We start from the raw sequence: 15576 nt of genomic DNA, 5'->3' as shown, positions 1-15576 counted from the left end.
AAAAAAAAAAAAAAAAAAAAAAAAAAAAAGGTTGGCTGAAAAGTTGCCAACTAGCTTCAGGAGGGATTGCTTAGAACGTCTCTCCCAGGGTGGTCTGGCAGGGAATGTGTTTTCTTGGGGATGCTCATTAAACTGCAACAGTTACCAATTCAACCACGGAGCGGGAATAGCTCACCTGGACCGTGATGGAGCAGAGGGGTGATCAGCCAGGAGCTCTCATGGTAGAGCAGGACACATCCCCAGGGGTAGGTGTGAAAATAGTCTCAGCCTGTACACCAGAAGGGCTGGAACAGCAGCCACCCCCATGGCGGAAAATCAATCCCCGGGACAGCAGCCGTGGCTGTAACTGTTGGTGCTGGGTTGTGTAGCACAGAGTGTGTCCTGGATAACTGTTCCAGCAGGAGCAAGGGATGGATTTCTGGAGGTAAATGAGGAATTAAGGGGTCTCTTCTGTTTTTCCATAGGCTTTGTGCATCCTACGTGAGCGGGGAACCTCTTACGGGTTGCACAGGCAGCCGGGAGTTGGTGGAAGTGCCTTACTGATCAGACAGTACAGGATTTGGGGACATCTGCAATGTAGTTTGGTTAGATAGCCAAAAGCAGATATTCCCATCACCTCCTATCATGGACCCCACCACAATCCTTTTCTCCCCGTGCTTTGCAAGTCAGGGATCAGCACAAGTCCCCTCACAAGGTAACATTGTGAGCCCATCACCGAACAAGGGAAGTTGTGCATCACTGCTCAGAGCTGCACCCCCAGACCCTACCCCACACAGGCTGTTGGCAATCACCTGATCTTCTTCTTCCATTCAGAAGTTGCTAATATCCACACAGAAGCAAAGAAGTGCTGTTTCACTGAGAAGCCTCATGTGTTTTATAAGATGACAGTTCTCTCTTCCTCAGCAGAGAGGAGCATTCAGAAATACCCCAGGGTTGTAATTTCCTAGATGACCCCGCGTTTAAGTGTCTCCATTGCTCACTGTCCTCAAGCACAATTATCACCACCCTCCCGCAGTCACCAGAGGCACTTCTGGCTATAGGTTTTCATCATTGCATTGAAATCAGAGAGAGATCAGCACTGCTGTCACCCTCTGCATAGAAGTGATGAGAAGGAAGAGACATCTCCGGGTGCCTCCCCGCCGCACTGGGATCATTAGTGGGCCCTTCCTCACTAGCTAGACCATCACATTAACCTTCCTAAAAAGCGCAATTGCATTAATGTGGCATATTCAGGAAAATAAGGGACTCCCTGATGGCTATTACATCGATTATTCCGGAGTGTTTTGAAGTTCCCACTTCTATGGGAGAGATGGCTGCGACCAGCCTCACTTCCCACAGAGCCAGGAAACCCTGAAAACCTCCCAGGAGTGATGCTTTAGGCACAAGGCAAGAAAAAGGCCCATCAGTATTGTTTGTGTTGTGGTATGAAGTTGTTGGCAGTGAGGAGAGCCAGTTCTGTCTTTTACCAGTGAGGCAGGGATCAGTGTGAGATTTGCACGGGATAAGGTTTTCATGCATGAGGGTTTTGCTGTCTGATTCCCACTGAGACAGGGACTTTAGTGGGAGTCAGGAGCTGGTTAGTGAAATTGTAGCCAGGTCTGGGAGCCTTTGTGTAGCAGGAGCTCGCTCAGCACTCACGTCTGGTGAGTCTCACCTTCAACTCACAGACCATCAACCAGCAGGGCGCCCTTGCCATGGAGTACGGCGTGGATGTTTCCCTTGCACACACAGGTGACCCAAAAGCCTGCGGTGCTGTGCCTGTGCCTCCATGGGGCTGGGAAAAGGTGGTAAGTAGAAGAAAGAGAGCACCCCACTTCAGAGATTCATCCAGGAGGAATTCAATAGATTATAACACATCCAAGTATTGTGGAGCGAGTCAGAAAAAGCCTTGCAACAGCACATTTTCTGATTACAATAATACGAGCGCGTGAAGAAAGAACTAGTCTCACATCATGAAGCTAATGTTTGTTTTCACTACATTTGCTGTTGAAGACGACATCTGAAAGACATGAAAGTCTCGTGTCCCATCACGCTCCCTTCCCCCTCATCTGCCATGGAGACAGAGTTAGATCATGTCTCTCCCGGACGCGTGAGCTTTGCAACTCCTCCCAGAGCAGACCCAGACGCTTCCTCACAGCACTGGAGGGGCTCGTGCTGCTCATTTTCACCGATTCATCATCTCTGTTTCTTTGCCAGGCAGCCCACAGCTGATGGACTGGAACAGGGGGGAAATGCAAGCTAGAGGATGGAGCCAGAGCACAGAAACCCCAGAAAACCAGGCAAAGGGAATATGGTCTGCTTTGAGTCCAGACCAGCTTGGGGCAAGATGGGTGGAATGAAAATGAAGGGCTCGGGAAAACAGGGCAGAACTAAGTTATTCATTTTTTTTGTTTGTTTCACTGCATCCCTTGGTGAATGCTGCCTTTACCCCCAACCTGCGAAAGGCAGCCACTGTGGGCACGAAGTCTGGATTAGCATTGGCTAGAAATTTCAGTTGGAGAACAAAAAAAAAAAGAAAGGAGAAAGAGAAATTAATTCTGGTGTTTCAGTTAATGGGTTTGTTTTGAAATGACCCAACATGAAACTCAAACATCCAAACAGGATATGTTATAATGCATCTGTTCAGGGACATTTTAATTCTGTGCCTACCATAGTGCTTCCGAGGATTAATGGGTAAATGGAACAAGGTAGGAAAGAAACCTGCCTTAATTAGAGGAACCCAGAGTTTAATATGAAGAAGGATCCGAAGAAGCTTTATCTCAATTTCTTGGCTTGTGCCATCAGGTTTATAGGGATGGGGCAGGACAACTGTTGCGAAATGGTGGAAGGTTCAGGTGGACTTGGCTACAGGTGCTGTGGGCTCGCTGGTCCCTGCCGCCTGCGCACACTGGCCTGTTAAATGTAAAGCTGTGGATCACTCCTAGATATATGCTGCAAGAAATGAGAGAAGAGCAGAGCAACAAGGAGGGCAGAAGGATGGAGAGTTTGGATGGTTAATTGCTTTTCCTGAGCTCTAATTGCTTTTCCTGAGCTCCCTGAGTTTGCAATGAAGTTCTAAAAAAAAAAAAAAAAATTCCCAGGGAAATGTCTATCTTGTCCAAAGATTTTTGAAGGGGAAAAAAATATTCAGAGGCAGATTTCCAGTCAGTTTTGTTACAGGATAATGAGAGTATCTCATTAACAGGATCTAAGGGCAGGATTTCTTCAGAGCCTATGCATCAGGAAGCCCTTTTTTTCCCTTCTTGGATCAAAGGCAATCTGTATCGGGGAAGGAGCAGCTCTTTCCCTCCCCGGTCCCCAGTGCAGGCTGTGGACGTGTATGCTGCATGCAGACAGGATGCCTCTGCCTCGCTGGAAAACTCCAGCTTGCCATCAAATGGAAAAATCAATAATGACAGAGAGAAAGGAGATGAGGAGATGGGGCAGAGGATTTCTGCAAATATGATTAAATCACTGTGGGGCTGGGCAAATCTTCCCCAGTCTGTGCAGACTGCATGGCTCCAGCAGATAAGAAGCCAGCCCTGGTATTTTGTATGTGTGCAGTGGATTCAGCCTGGAAGCTGTAGCACACAGGTAGTGTCTACCACTGCCCCGCTAGTCAGTTAGTAAAGGGGACAGCCGGGGCACAGAGCCAGCCAGAGGCGTACCCTGGCTTACAGGGGCTACAGCCCGTCCCTCATCACAAACTCCGCAGGGACTTCGGGCATAAGACCAGGTGCTCCCTGCCCCACAGCAACCTCAGCAATGTTAAACCCGGGGGGTTAAGTCCAGCGTGGAGGTGTACATCATGTTTTGCGAGGGCCCCAGATCACCTCAGGCTCATTAGCGTGCACTGTTGACACCTCTTTTAGGAAGTTTCTTAGCAGGGAAGTAACACAGAAATGCCAATCACCTTCCCTGTTGGAACACATATTGAAATGTTTTTCCAATCTGTCAAATTATTCAGTGCTTCTTAATTATACATATCAGAATCTGCTCTCCATCACAAGCTTTGGCCACTGAGCTGAAAAGACCAGGCCTGTCAGCATCTGGACTAATGAAGCCTTAAAAATCCTGTCTGCCTACATCTTTTGTCAGAAAATAATTCACCTTCATATTTTGACTAATTGCAGGAGTTCAGAATGGCTGGGCTGGCTCAGATCCAAGGCCTGTCTGCAAAGGAAATCCTCTCTCCAGCTCTAGGCGGTAACTGAGACGTCAGAGAAGGGACTCAACCCCATTTTACATCAGACTGCCTTGGAGGGAGACCCTCAGGAGGGAGAACCCCTTTGGGGTTGATGCTGTGTCCCTGACCCCAGGCAGATGGGGCATTTCAAGGCTCAGGGTCCAACCACAAATAAATTAATCAAACACCTAAAACTTCACAGAATGGACTCTTCCTCATCTAATTTCCAAGATCTTCTCATTCAATGTCTACCCGGGGATGGGGCCGAGCACGCCTTAGAAGCTCTGATTTCTCTATTTCTCTCCCCATGGACACGTACACCCATGGCTGGGCGATGGCTCCCACAGCTGTGAAGGAAGGGACTGAAATCAGGACAATGTTCTGTAAAATTTATGAGTTCAAGGCATCAGCTGGCAACTTCACTGATGCGAGCAGCACTTTGTATGTAAAATATAAGCATGTAGGGAGCCAGAGTTTCTTAGCAGGGAAATGTTTCTTTAACATCTTTCTTGGGTTTATGATCTGACAGAAAATGCACTCGCACACTAGCAATTTTCAACTAAAAAAAGTGAAAATAAAGAACAGGCAACTTGTAAATAGACATCTACCTTAAATCTAAAAATTTCCCAGAGAAAATCCTGTCTCAGAGGCTGGCCTATTCAGCTTCACAGTCTGTGTACTTTTGTACAGGAGCATGCCAGTCACCAGGGAGAAACAGTATTGTATTGACTTAAGAAATCAGTCACACTGTGAGAAGAGTGGAGAGATGAACAGGAGGAACTGAAACCCTGAGGAAAGAAGTTGCGAGCAAATTCACAGCCTGAAGTACATCCCCACCAGCCACACTTCAAAATAACAGAAGCTTGTGAGCACGCCAGTGAAAAGGAAAAGTCATTTGCCGTGATCAGGGAGAGTGGCAGAAAGGACACAGTAAGTGCTTTGCTTCAGAGAGCTCACCTCACTCTATTCAAGAGAGAAAACAATTTGTAGTATCACTCTCTGTCTCCAGCCTCCTGCTTCAGCCTGGCTGCCCAGAGCAAAGCAAGACCTGCATAAACCCAAGCACTGGTCCACCCAGCCCTGGGCTGACCACAGCCTGGCACCCACGCCTACCCCTGACTGCTGCAAAGCCTCCTCAGGAGTTAGAGGCAAAGGCAAACCCACACCCCAACCCAGGGCTTCTGCTGCCACACATATGTATAAAATTGTGGGCAGTTATTGGGTCTTAATGAGTTACCACTTCTGGCCGATCTGCTGTGAGCCGTTGGGCTCACGTTGAATGGCTTCACTGTGAACACAAGGGGTGGAGGGGTGCAAGCTGATGGCTTCCACTGGGCAAGCAAGTTGTTGTCAATTCTAGTCCAACTCTTTCGCAGTTGAGTCTTTTGAGATTTAGGCATCAAACCCAGCCATGAGCATTTCGAGTGGTTAAATCATGCAGGAGGTTGGGCTGAGCACCGGGTAAATGAGGACCAGCCTCTCAAATCCCACTCCAGCTACTACCTACCAGGTTGGCCTGATTAGCTGCCAGCTCCACTCAAATATCTTTCCCATTTTAAGTGCAAAAGGACCAGCAAGATGAGCTACGCAGCTCACAAACGCATGTTTGGTGAATGCTCCAAGCCTGGCTTAGCATTCAGGAGAGGCGAAGAGCAAGAAGTGCCTTTCTGCCATCTGGATGACTTTTCTATTTCCCCAGCAAAGGGTGCCTGGAAGGATACTGCAGGCCCATGTACACCTCTCACCTCTGACATCCCTGGGTAATTCAGGCTTTGATTGACAGTGGTGGGGACATGGGGACCTCTGCCCACATGTGTCCAGGCAGCACAGCCCCCTGAGCCTTGCAAGGGCCAGGCAGGAGGGAGGAAAGTGCTTTGTTTAGCAAAGAACTAAGATAAATGACCCTGTCTCTGCCGCTTGATTATCCTAGTGACAATGATTTGTCACTGCAGGATCTGGGGTGGAATCTCTGTGTTGACAAATGAAAGCTTTCACGTCTCTGATGGGGCGGTGGAGGCTGATCCCACTTCTCCCCTCCCTCGCCCAGCACTGGCCCTGCCATTACCTAAGGATATGTATCTTAGTAGGAGGAAAGGAGACGCTGCCTTCTTTCACAAAAAGCTAATTTTACAAGTGGAAAAAAAAAAAAAAAAAAAAAAAAAAATCCTTCACAAAAGCCTTTTCTGGTAATTGCTGTGGTGGTTCAAAGCAGAGGAAAGGCCTTCAGGGCCTCAGTTTCTCAACTTGAAAGGCTGTGTCTGTGGGCTGGCAGGAGGCAGGAAAGCGAGAGCCTTCTGCTCCCAGAGACTCCCCAGCGGGTGCTTGCAGGACCCCAGCGAGGAGGCAGGGCAGCCTCACACAGAGCACATCAGGGTGATGTCAGCGATTCTGCTAGCCCCAATTCTCCATAAACCTGCTGGTTTCCAGCACATCCCCCCGTGCCTCAGTTTCCCCATCTGTAAACCAAGGCTGAGTGACATCTCATTCCTCCCGGGCTTAGCTCTGGCCAGCCCTTCAGATGGCACCTCACCCTCCTTCCCGGGAGACCAGGGAGGTATGAAATGAAAAACTGGTCAGGTTTGTCCCAAAGTGGAGCTGCTCTTGTTTGGGTTGGGGAGGGGGCTGAAATTTTTAGTTGAAGGAGCCAGTTCTGCTGGAAATCAGCATGTACGAACAAGGCATTGCAAATTTTTTTCCGGCAAATATTCACTCTGGAAATGGATAATATGTACTCCCAGCCACAGATCAGAAATGATACCTTGGGTTTATCAGACCAATCACAGCTCAGCAGCAGAGCTCAGGTTTTGAATACTGCACACTACAAACGTGATTCAAACACAAGGAAGGAATGAACTGGAAGAAATTGCAGTCCAGAGCAAATTTCAGCTACCAGGGAAATTATTATTGTGAATTATGCACCATCTCCAGAGCTGACAGATCGACAAAGCCCTGAGTGGTCTATGCTGCCTGGGAAGAAAGCACCCAGCCAGTATTTCTCCTCTGCATTTGGAATATTTGGCTTTCCCTTCCTGTTTCTGTCACCTGCCAGCTGAATTATTGCAAGAAAGGGTTTCAGTGTTTTAGATGAGGGCCACAGACCCCTGGAAATATGTGGAGCAGCAGTGCAGAGGCAAACATCTGTACCCTCATAGCCCTGGAGCACACAGCCGCAATCCCTCTTTGTCACTTTGGCAAACCCTCCCCTACCTTGCCCCTCAATCCTGTACCGAGTTCAGCTGCCACTTTAATAAGAAACATGTTTTAGCATGACACCAGGAGAGCTTTTTGGCAGATTTGTTGTTTTTTTGGGTTTTTTTTAATGGAGTTAAAGAAAAAACCAAATACGTTTTGACAGAGGATGTTAGTCTTCCTCCAGACTAGTGGGAATTTCTTTCTGTTGGAAAATTGACTTCTCCCCTCCCACAACTCATCAAAATAATTCATTTTCAACCCAACATATAGATGTGTTACTTTGTTTTGTTTTGTTTTTGGAAAAGACTAGGTTTCAACAAAAATTCAGCGGCAAATGTCCAAGGAAATATTATGCAGGGGAGACTGGGGATGTGTTCTGGGGCTTGTTTTCCACAGAGGCAACAAAAAATCCCAGCACTTTGTAATACTTTGGTACACTCAAATCTCTGGCTCTCAAGCTGCTCCCTAATGCAATTCAAAGTGCTAGCAGCCACCTCAGCACCAAGTGTAGGGGTCTGGCCCCAATTCTGTAAGTTCTCAGCCACATATGCCATCGTCGCATTGATTTTCCTGGCTTGACAGCATAGGTTAAATTCTCCGGTGAACCGAGGTCTCTGTACTTTACCTGCTTATTTAGTCTCAGGCAAGTCCCTTCCTCTCACAGTCTCAAGATTCACACACCGCTGGGAAATTTCACTTGAATAAAGGCTTTGGGTTTTGAGTCCGTAGTACCCTGGGGCTTTCGTTGCTTCTGCAGCTGTCTAGAACAGCCATCACTCCCCCCTGCACACCGCTGAGCCTCTCTGCATTTCTTTCTGAACGCGAGGAGCCCAGAAGAAACCCAGGGACAGTAATCAGCAGTGCGTGAGCTAAGCAGAAGTAGGTGTAATGGAGAATTTGCGGGCACCTGGCTTGAAGGTAGAGCAGGGCTCATGGAGAAGAGACAGGAGAGGAGGAAGGAGAAGCAGGGTGGGCTGTAGGGCAATGTTTTGGGGATTGCTGTTGAATACAGGCAGCCACCACGCAGAAGATGAATTTTCTGCAGGTGATGGGCAAAGTGGTGGTAAAGCATTTTGCAGTAAGCTTTTTCTGGTGCCTCCCTCCACCACCTGAGGACTGTCCCCCTGCCAGCTTCTTCATCTTCCTCACGTTGGCATTGGCCCCCTCGCACACCTCAGATGACTATTGCTTTCTGTGTGACACATCTATAATGCCTGCGTACAGCCAGACCGAGCTTTTCTGAATTTCTGCTGCTCCTCAGCAGGACCAGCCATATTCTCTCAGCTGCAAAGAATATATGTGGATGTTTCCCAGCCTCTTTATCAATATCCCCAAAATACAGAATAAATCTGAAATGAGTCAATAATTATCTTATTTTTCCAGCCATACATTGCCTCATCCCCTTTTTGCCTCCATAAGGGTGACATGCAAGATACCTCACATTGTGTCCTACTAGATGAAAGGCATGTCAGACTTAACCTAGTGCACTTTAAAAATTGTACTGAATTAATTTCCCATAGGTTGGCTCGGTGCAGTATGAGCCTGTCTAGCATGCAAAGCAGCTCCGAGTTTGCACGGAGAACTAAGAAGTCTGGGCAGAAAGTGATGATCAATTGAATTTCCTCTTAAATCTGATTGAAAAAATATTATGCACTGCAGAGCAATCATTAGCCTGAGTGATCAGGGAGAGCAGCGCAAGGAGCCAGTTTTCCATGCCTGAGCCACACTGGTTTTTTAAGCCTTCCCTGGGAAAGAAGTGGGTATAGCAAATATATCAAGCAGGGATTGATACTGAAGTCAAAGACTGTAGTTTGGCTCCTCTTCCAGAGCCCAACCTGCTTTCTAATCCCAGATGCTTTATGTGTTGCTATAGAAATAGTACAAAGCTCTGCCTGAGCCTTGCGTTACACACCTTCCTCTGCACTCAGACGTTTTGGGGTACGGTGAGATGTCCCGACGGCCTTGCCAGCCTCTGCCCTCCTGCCCCCCGGCACTGCCTGGCCGCTGACAGCCCCCCCAGCAGCCTTCAGACAATCTTCCTCTACTTTTCCTCAAATAAGCCACAAAACCTCCCGCCTTCCTCATCCCAGAAGGAAATTCTCCACTAGCCCTGGTCTGCAATATATGATAGGTATTATTCAGCCCTGCTTAGCGACATATTTAAGGTCCTATTATTGTTATTTATTATTGGAACTTGCAAACACTTCCCAGACAGAGCCAGTGCTTTATGTGCCTGGGACTGGGGGCGAGTACTCCCTTTCCAGTGGTGCATGCAATCTACGTCCAAATCTTGCAGAATATGAGATACTGGACCTGAAAACTGCATTATAACGTGACAGCAACTTTAGATCACTTTTAATTCCCAGAATTTATCATTTCCAATTTTTTCTCTCATCTCCAGACCCACAGAGTTGCACTGAGTTCTGGGAACCCTTGCTTAAATTACAGGAAGGAAAAAAAAAGTAGACCTGTTAAAAAGAATAAGCCCCAAACTCCCCAAAACCCGAAGACATTTAATACATTGCCTGCATCACTTCGGGAGAATATGTAATGTAAATAAGTTATGAGCTGAGGATAGACTATTATCCCTTACTGGGAAGTGATTTTTAGCAAGCGTTCCTGTGGATTTAGCATTGCAAAGAGGAAGGGATCCCAAAATCAGGTGAATGAACCATCACACACAACCATGTATGTGTGTGTGTGTGTGTGTGTGTGTGTGCTGTGAGCACGTGTCCACACCCTGGGGAATATGCAACATGGATTTGGCAGTGGCCCTTGCCTTGGGGAGTTGTATGAAGCCAGGGAGGGACTGATCTTTACATGAGCAGTGAGAATAACCTGAATTGTAACAGTTAATGATAAACCAGATTTCAGAAGTCAGAATAACTCCACATCTCAAATCAATTGTTGGTCATAAAGGATTAAGAAAGTGGAAAATGGATTATTTGCCAACTGTTTGTTGATGATGAAGCGTGGCCTCTCTGAGACACAGTAACGGTCTAGGCTGATCTTCGGTCTAATCTAATTTGATCGTTTTTATGTTCTGAAATCTCCAGAAAGTTTGGAAGAATATCCTCTTACACCTTACACCTTTCCACTGTATCGTTCTCTGGTTGGGGAAGGTTGCTGCTTCCCTTAGATCCTGGGCAGTCTCTTGGAGTCCCAGCTAACAAATATTCAATACGACATTACCATCCACTTTGACTCTCGTTATATTATAATGGAAGTTCTTCATCTTGCCTTGCCCTCCAGTAAGTGGGTCACTAAGCGGTTAATAAGCTTCTCCAAATTAATGGTCAGCTTAGATGATCCTTTCTTGTCCTCTTTGGTTTTTCTCTTGGTGGAACTAGAAGAAACACTTGCTCACATGATTTTTCAAAATAGTTGCTCCTACTACAGTTTCACCTTCTTGTTTATAAAATGGTGTCTGCACAGGCAGCATCACATTTATTATTAAAGTGAACTATTCATTAGACCACATTTAAAAGCTGTGCATTAAACACATGAATTATGTGTGAGAGAGAGAGATCTCCATGGCTGTGTGTCAGCTTACGACTTCAATAAATCTATCTGGAGCCCCTGCTCTAGCTGGAGGAATCTGCGTGATGTGTGCTCAGTGCCTCGGTTTCCCCATTTGTAATGCTAAAGCGACAAGAACATTAGCGTTCCCTTAATGCTAAACTTACAAGAGTAGGTTTATAATTAGGAGTTTTGCAAAATCCCGTGAAAAGCAGCTTGAACTGTGGCTTGGAGCAGTACAACGAACTGCAATGTAACACAGCAATTTCTTTTGGTACGAAGGACAAAATCGATCTGGATTCAGAAAGAAGTGGCAGCTCCACACTGAATGATTGAGCAATAGGAAAGGAATACCATGTGCAAAATGAGCATAATTACGGGATAGGAAACAGTATGTTGTTTATGAAAACACAATATTGTTACCAGTTCTGCACCTGAGAAGAGGGGACAAGAGGATTTGATGATGGCATTTCAAAAAAGGATTGACTACTTCAAGCAATTCATTTTCTTCTGTTATGAATAAGACAGTGGCTTAATGTGCAACTTAATTTCCCCAGAGATAAAGGAAAAAAAAAGTTCTAGAAACATTTCTGTTCTTTTTAAGCTTTAAAATAAAAATCTGATCCTGTTCAAACTGCTCTTTGTTTTATGGCTTCCCATCATAGTCATCTGTGCAGTCTCCAGCTGTATTGCTTGCTCCTGCATCTAGTTAAACCCTGCCCCTCAGAAAACCAGCATCCATATTACATGTCTGTGTTTGCTGTAACTCTCCACTGCACAATTTAAAAACTGATTAACAGACTTTCTTCCAATGGGATCTATTGAATGCTCTAATTAAAAAAGAAATTGCTACCTCAGGAGCTCCCTCTCAATCAATTGCCCTTGGTAATGTTAGTTACTATTGCTCTGGCCAAAATTAAAAGGAGACCAACAGGAAAAAAAAAAATCTCATTATTGTAAGATAAATATAGGCAGTTGGGAAATGCAGAAAGTTTGGCAGAACTTTTGTAAGAAGACATTAGAGCTGGAAGTCTGTGATGTAGTGAGAGGATTATTCTACAGCTGCCTGATGTGAGAGCCACACATTCTCCTCCAAAACATCTGTCTGCTCTTGGGGTGTCTCAGCTCCATGAGGGTCTGGAGCCATAATAAAATGTACACACAGCCTCAGTCACAACATTTACATGCTGTCTCGGCTCAAACCCTAGGAATTGCCCTGGTCTACGGTTTAGGACCCAAAAGCTACTCTCCACTGTCTCTGAAGGGTACCCAGCTCACCTCTGGATGCCCGCACGCCTTCAGCTGGGACACGGTATCCTTGAGGCTACAGATTTCCTGTGCTGTGTGGATGGATTTATGGAGGGCTGGGTGCTACAGCCTCGAATATACCAGAGTTTAGCTCTTAGCACAGAGCAGATGCTGAGTGTGATGCTCAGCCAGCACACACACACACCAGAGTAGCCCAAAGGCACCTGAGCTTGGACTTAATGGACTTACTTCTCGACTTGAGCCTGCACCTGATTTACTCAGAGTGACAGTATATAGTGAAGTCCAGTTTCACCCCATCCATCAAGCCCTGCATTCCTACAATGGCAAAATGAGAGCAGGTCACCAGAGGACACAAGCAATAGCTTGGGGGAGGGAGACTGTGCAGGCGCAGGGCTTAGGTGATGCACCGGAACCAGGCACTTCCTCGCTTATTAGAGCTTCTTTGAAGGCTGTCACGGTTATCCTGCTATAATCCTTTGCAAAGAACTTCTTTGCTTTGGGATTTTTGCTGAAATCTGTTAACCTGGGCTTTCGTGTACTTTTCTGTGGTCAGGGCTATTTAGAAATGCCAGGATGGGGAGAAGGTATTCTGTGAAAAGGGAGGCAGACTGGGTAACGCTGCTATGTCGCAGCCACACCTGAGAGCACCAGCTGCTTTCCCAGCTTACAGCACAGTCCTTCCAAGCCACGTGTGATGGGGACACAGGGACACAGCCTCTGTGCTCCCCAAAGAGGGCAAATGCACCATCACTGAGACAAAGCCCATGAGGGAATGGGGTCCCTACACCTTGTAACATAACTGACCCAGCAGTGACTCCAGACCGAGGTTGGCCATAGCCAAGAGCAGACTCTGTGCTTCAGTACTAGCTTCACCACCACCACGCCAGGCTTTTTTTAAATTAGGTCATGACACGTATTGTTTGGGGCTTCGCAAGACAGGTTGTTGGATGAGCCTGGCCACTGAGCCCATGCTGCATCCCCGCAGGGGCAGCGTGTATACAGTTATTTATCTGAATCAAGCTGAGACACTCACATGAAGATGCAGCGTAAGACATGTCATCATCCCCAGGCCTGTGGCACTAAAAGGTCCTGATTCCTTTTCCCCTGTAGTCTCAGTGACTTCATTTCTGTCACTACTGATTTACACCATTGTGAACTGAAAAGATTCCGGCTCAAGACCCAATAAATATTCATGTCTCTGGAAAGACTAGGGACCAATTAACTCTTGAAAGGAGAATCTGTTTTGGAAATGAACCTAACAGCCTCCAGCCTTGAGAGGAATAGGCTTTTGAAAGGATTGCTCTCTTAATTTTTGCTCAAGCATCCAGGGAATCAGACAGAGCTTCCAATAAAACACTCTCCAGAGTATTTGGCCCATCAATCGATTCAGTATTCACCATTCTAAGTGCTATTTAGACTTAATTAAATTGTGCTGGTTTCTGAATAAGAGAGAATTGACTGTTCAATGTGCTTCCCTGATTCATTTATTTCTATAGTAATCAGGCAACAAATATATAGAGTGCTCATGCGTTCCTTCTTCATTAGCAGAGTTACTGGGAATCTCCCTGTATCCTCCGGGGTCTTTCAGTAGTGGTTGTTAAGAAGCTATAAGCAAATGCAGAAGTTCCTGCGAGGCTCAAGGATGGTTCTGGGAGCAGTCTGCATTCCTCATTAGCAAGCATTTGTTGAGCAAGACTTTTCCAAAGTGCTGTTTTGAATAAATAACACAGCTTACTGGGAATGGGCAAACCTGGAGCATCTCTGCTCCCACTGAGACCTTCTTAGTTATAATCATGCAGTGCCCTGTGTCACTGAGAGAAGACACAGAGCATCACATACAGTGACCTTTTTACTGAAATCCTTTTTTGTTAAAAAGGAAACAAAGGAAAAGGCTTCGATCCAGCCCAATAATAGAAAAGACTTTGAGAACATCTGCTGAATCCAGGGTACCCACACACCACTAATGGGCTGAAATTTAACAAGTCCAAATGCTGGATTCTGCACCTAGGATGAAGTAACGTCAGGCACAAGTGTAAACAGGGAGAGGAGTGGCTGGAGAGCAGCCGCTGGGCTTGTCCCGTTTGGAGAAAAAGGAGGCTGAGGGGTGAGCTCGTGGCTCTCTGCGGCTTCCTGAGGAGGGGACGGGGAGAGGGAGGTGCTGAGCTCTTCTCCCTGGGATCCGGGATGGGATGTGGGGGAATGGTTCAGAGCTGTGCCGGGGCAGGTTTAGACTGGACATCAGGGAACATTTCTGTACCGAGAGGGTGGTCGGTGCCCCAGGCCTGTCAGTGTGTAAGGGACATTTGGACAATGCCCTTAATAACAGGCTTTAACTTCTGGTCAGCCCTGAACTGGTCAGGCAGTTGCACCAGATGGTTGTTGTAGATCCAACCGAAATAATAGTTCTTCTTCTCTTCTCTTCTCCTCTCCTCTCCTCTCCTCTCCTCTCCTCTCCTCTCCTCTCCTCTCCTCTCCTCTCCTCTCCTCTCCTCTCCTCTCCTCTCCTCTCCTCTCCTCTCCTCTCCTCTCCTCTCCTCTCCTCTCCTCTCCTCTCCTCTCCTCTCCTCTCCTCTCCTCTCCTCTCCTCTCCTCTCCTCTCCTCTCCTCTCCTCTCCTCTCCTCTCCTCTCCTCTCCTCTCCTCTCCTCTCCTCTCCTCTCCTCTCCTCTCCTCTCCTCTCCTCTCCTCTCCTCTCCTCTCCTCTCCTCTCCTCTCCTCTCCTCTCCTCTCCTCTCCTCTCCTCTCCTCTCCTCTCCTCTCCTCTCCTCTCCTCTCCTCTCCTCTCCTCTCCTCTCCTCTCCTCTCCTCTCCTCTCCTCTCCTCTCCTCTCCTCTCCTCTCCTCTCCTCTCCTCTCCTCTCCTCTCCTCTCCTCTCCTCTCCTCTCCTCTCCTCTCCTCTCCTCTCCTCTCCTCTCCTCTCCTCTCCTCTCCTCTCCTCTCCTCTCCTCTCCTCTCCTCTCCTCTCCTCTCCTCTCCTCTCCTCTCCTCTCCTCTCCTCTCCTCTCCTCTCCTCTCCTCTCCTCTCCTCTCCTCTCCTCTCCTCTCCTCTCCTCTCCTCTCCTCTCCTCTCCTCTCCTCTCCTCTCCTCTCCTCTCCTCTCCTCTCCTCTCCTCTCCTCTCCTCTCCTCTCCTCTCCTCTCCTCTCCTCTCCTCTCCTCTCCTCTCCTCTCCTCTCCTCTCCTCTCCTCTCCTCTCCTCTCCTCTCCTCTCCTCTCCTCTCCTCTCCTCTCCTCTCCTCTCCTCTCCTCTCCTCTCCTCTCCTCTCCTCTCCTCTCCTCTCCTCTCCTCTCCTCTCCTCTCCTCTCCTCTCCTCTCCTCTCCTCTCCTCTCCTCTCCTCTCCTCTCCTCTCCTCTCCTCTCCTCTCCTCTCCTCTCCTCTCCTCTCCTCTCCTCTCCTCTCCTCTCCTCTCCTCTCCTCTCCTCTCCTCTCCT

At 47.5% G+C, this 15576-nt stretch overlaps 1 protein-coding gene across 1 annotated transcript in view; it reads right to left on the bottom strand.

Annotated features, from left to right (window-relative positions):
• LOC113489122 (acid-sensing ion channel 2) overlaps window positions 1–15576 on the bottom strand; it is a 514852-nt gene that overhangs the window by 203383 nt on the left and 295893 nt on the right. The gene's annotated exons all lie outside the window — the stretch shown is intronic.

Source organism: Athene cunicularia, assembly GCF_003259725.1.
Source record: "Athene cunicularia isolate RWA chromosome 27 unlocalized genomic scaffold, athCun1 chr27_part1, whole genome shotgun sequence".
NCBI lineage: Eukaryota > Metazoa > Chordata > Aves > Strigiformes > Strigidae > Athene > Athene cunicularia.
The sequence above is the reverse complement of the archived record's forward strand: the minus strand, read 5'-3'. Positions and strand labels throughout refer to the sequence as shown.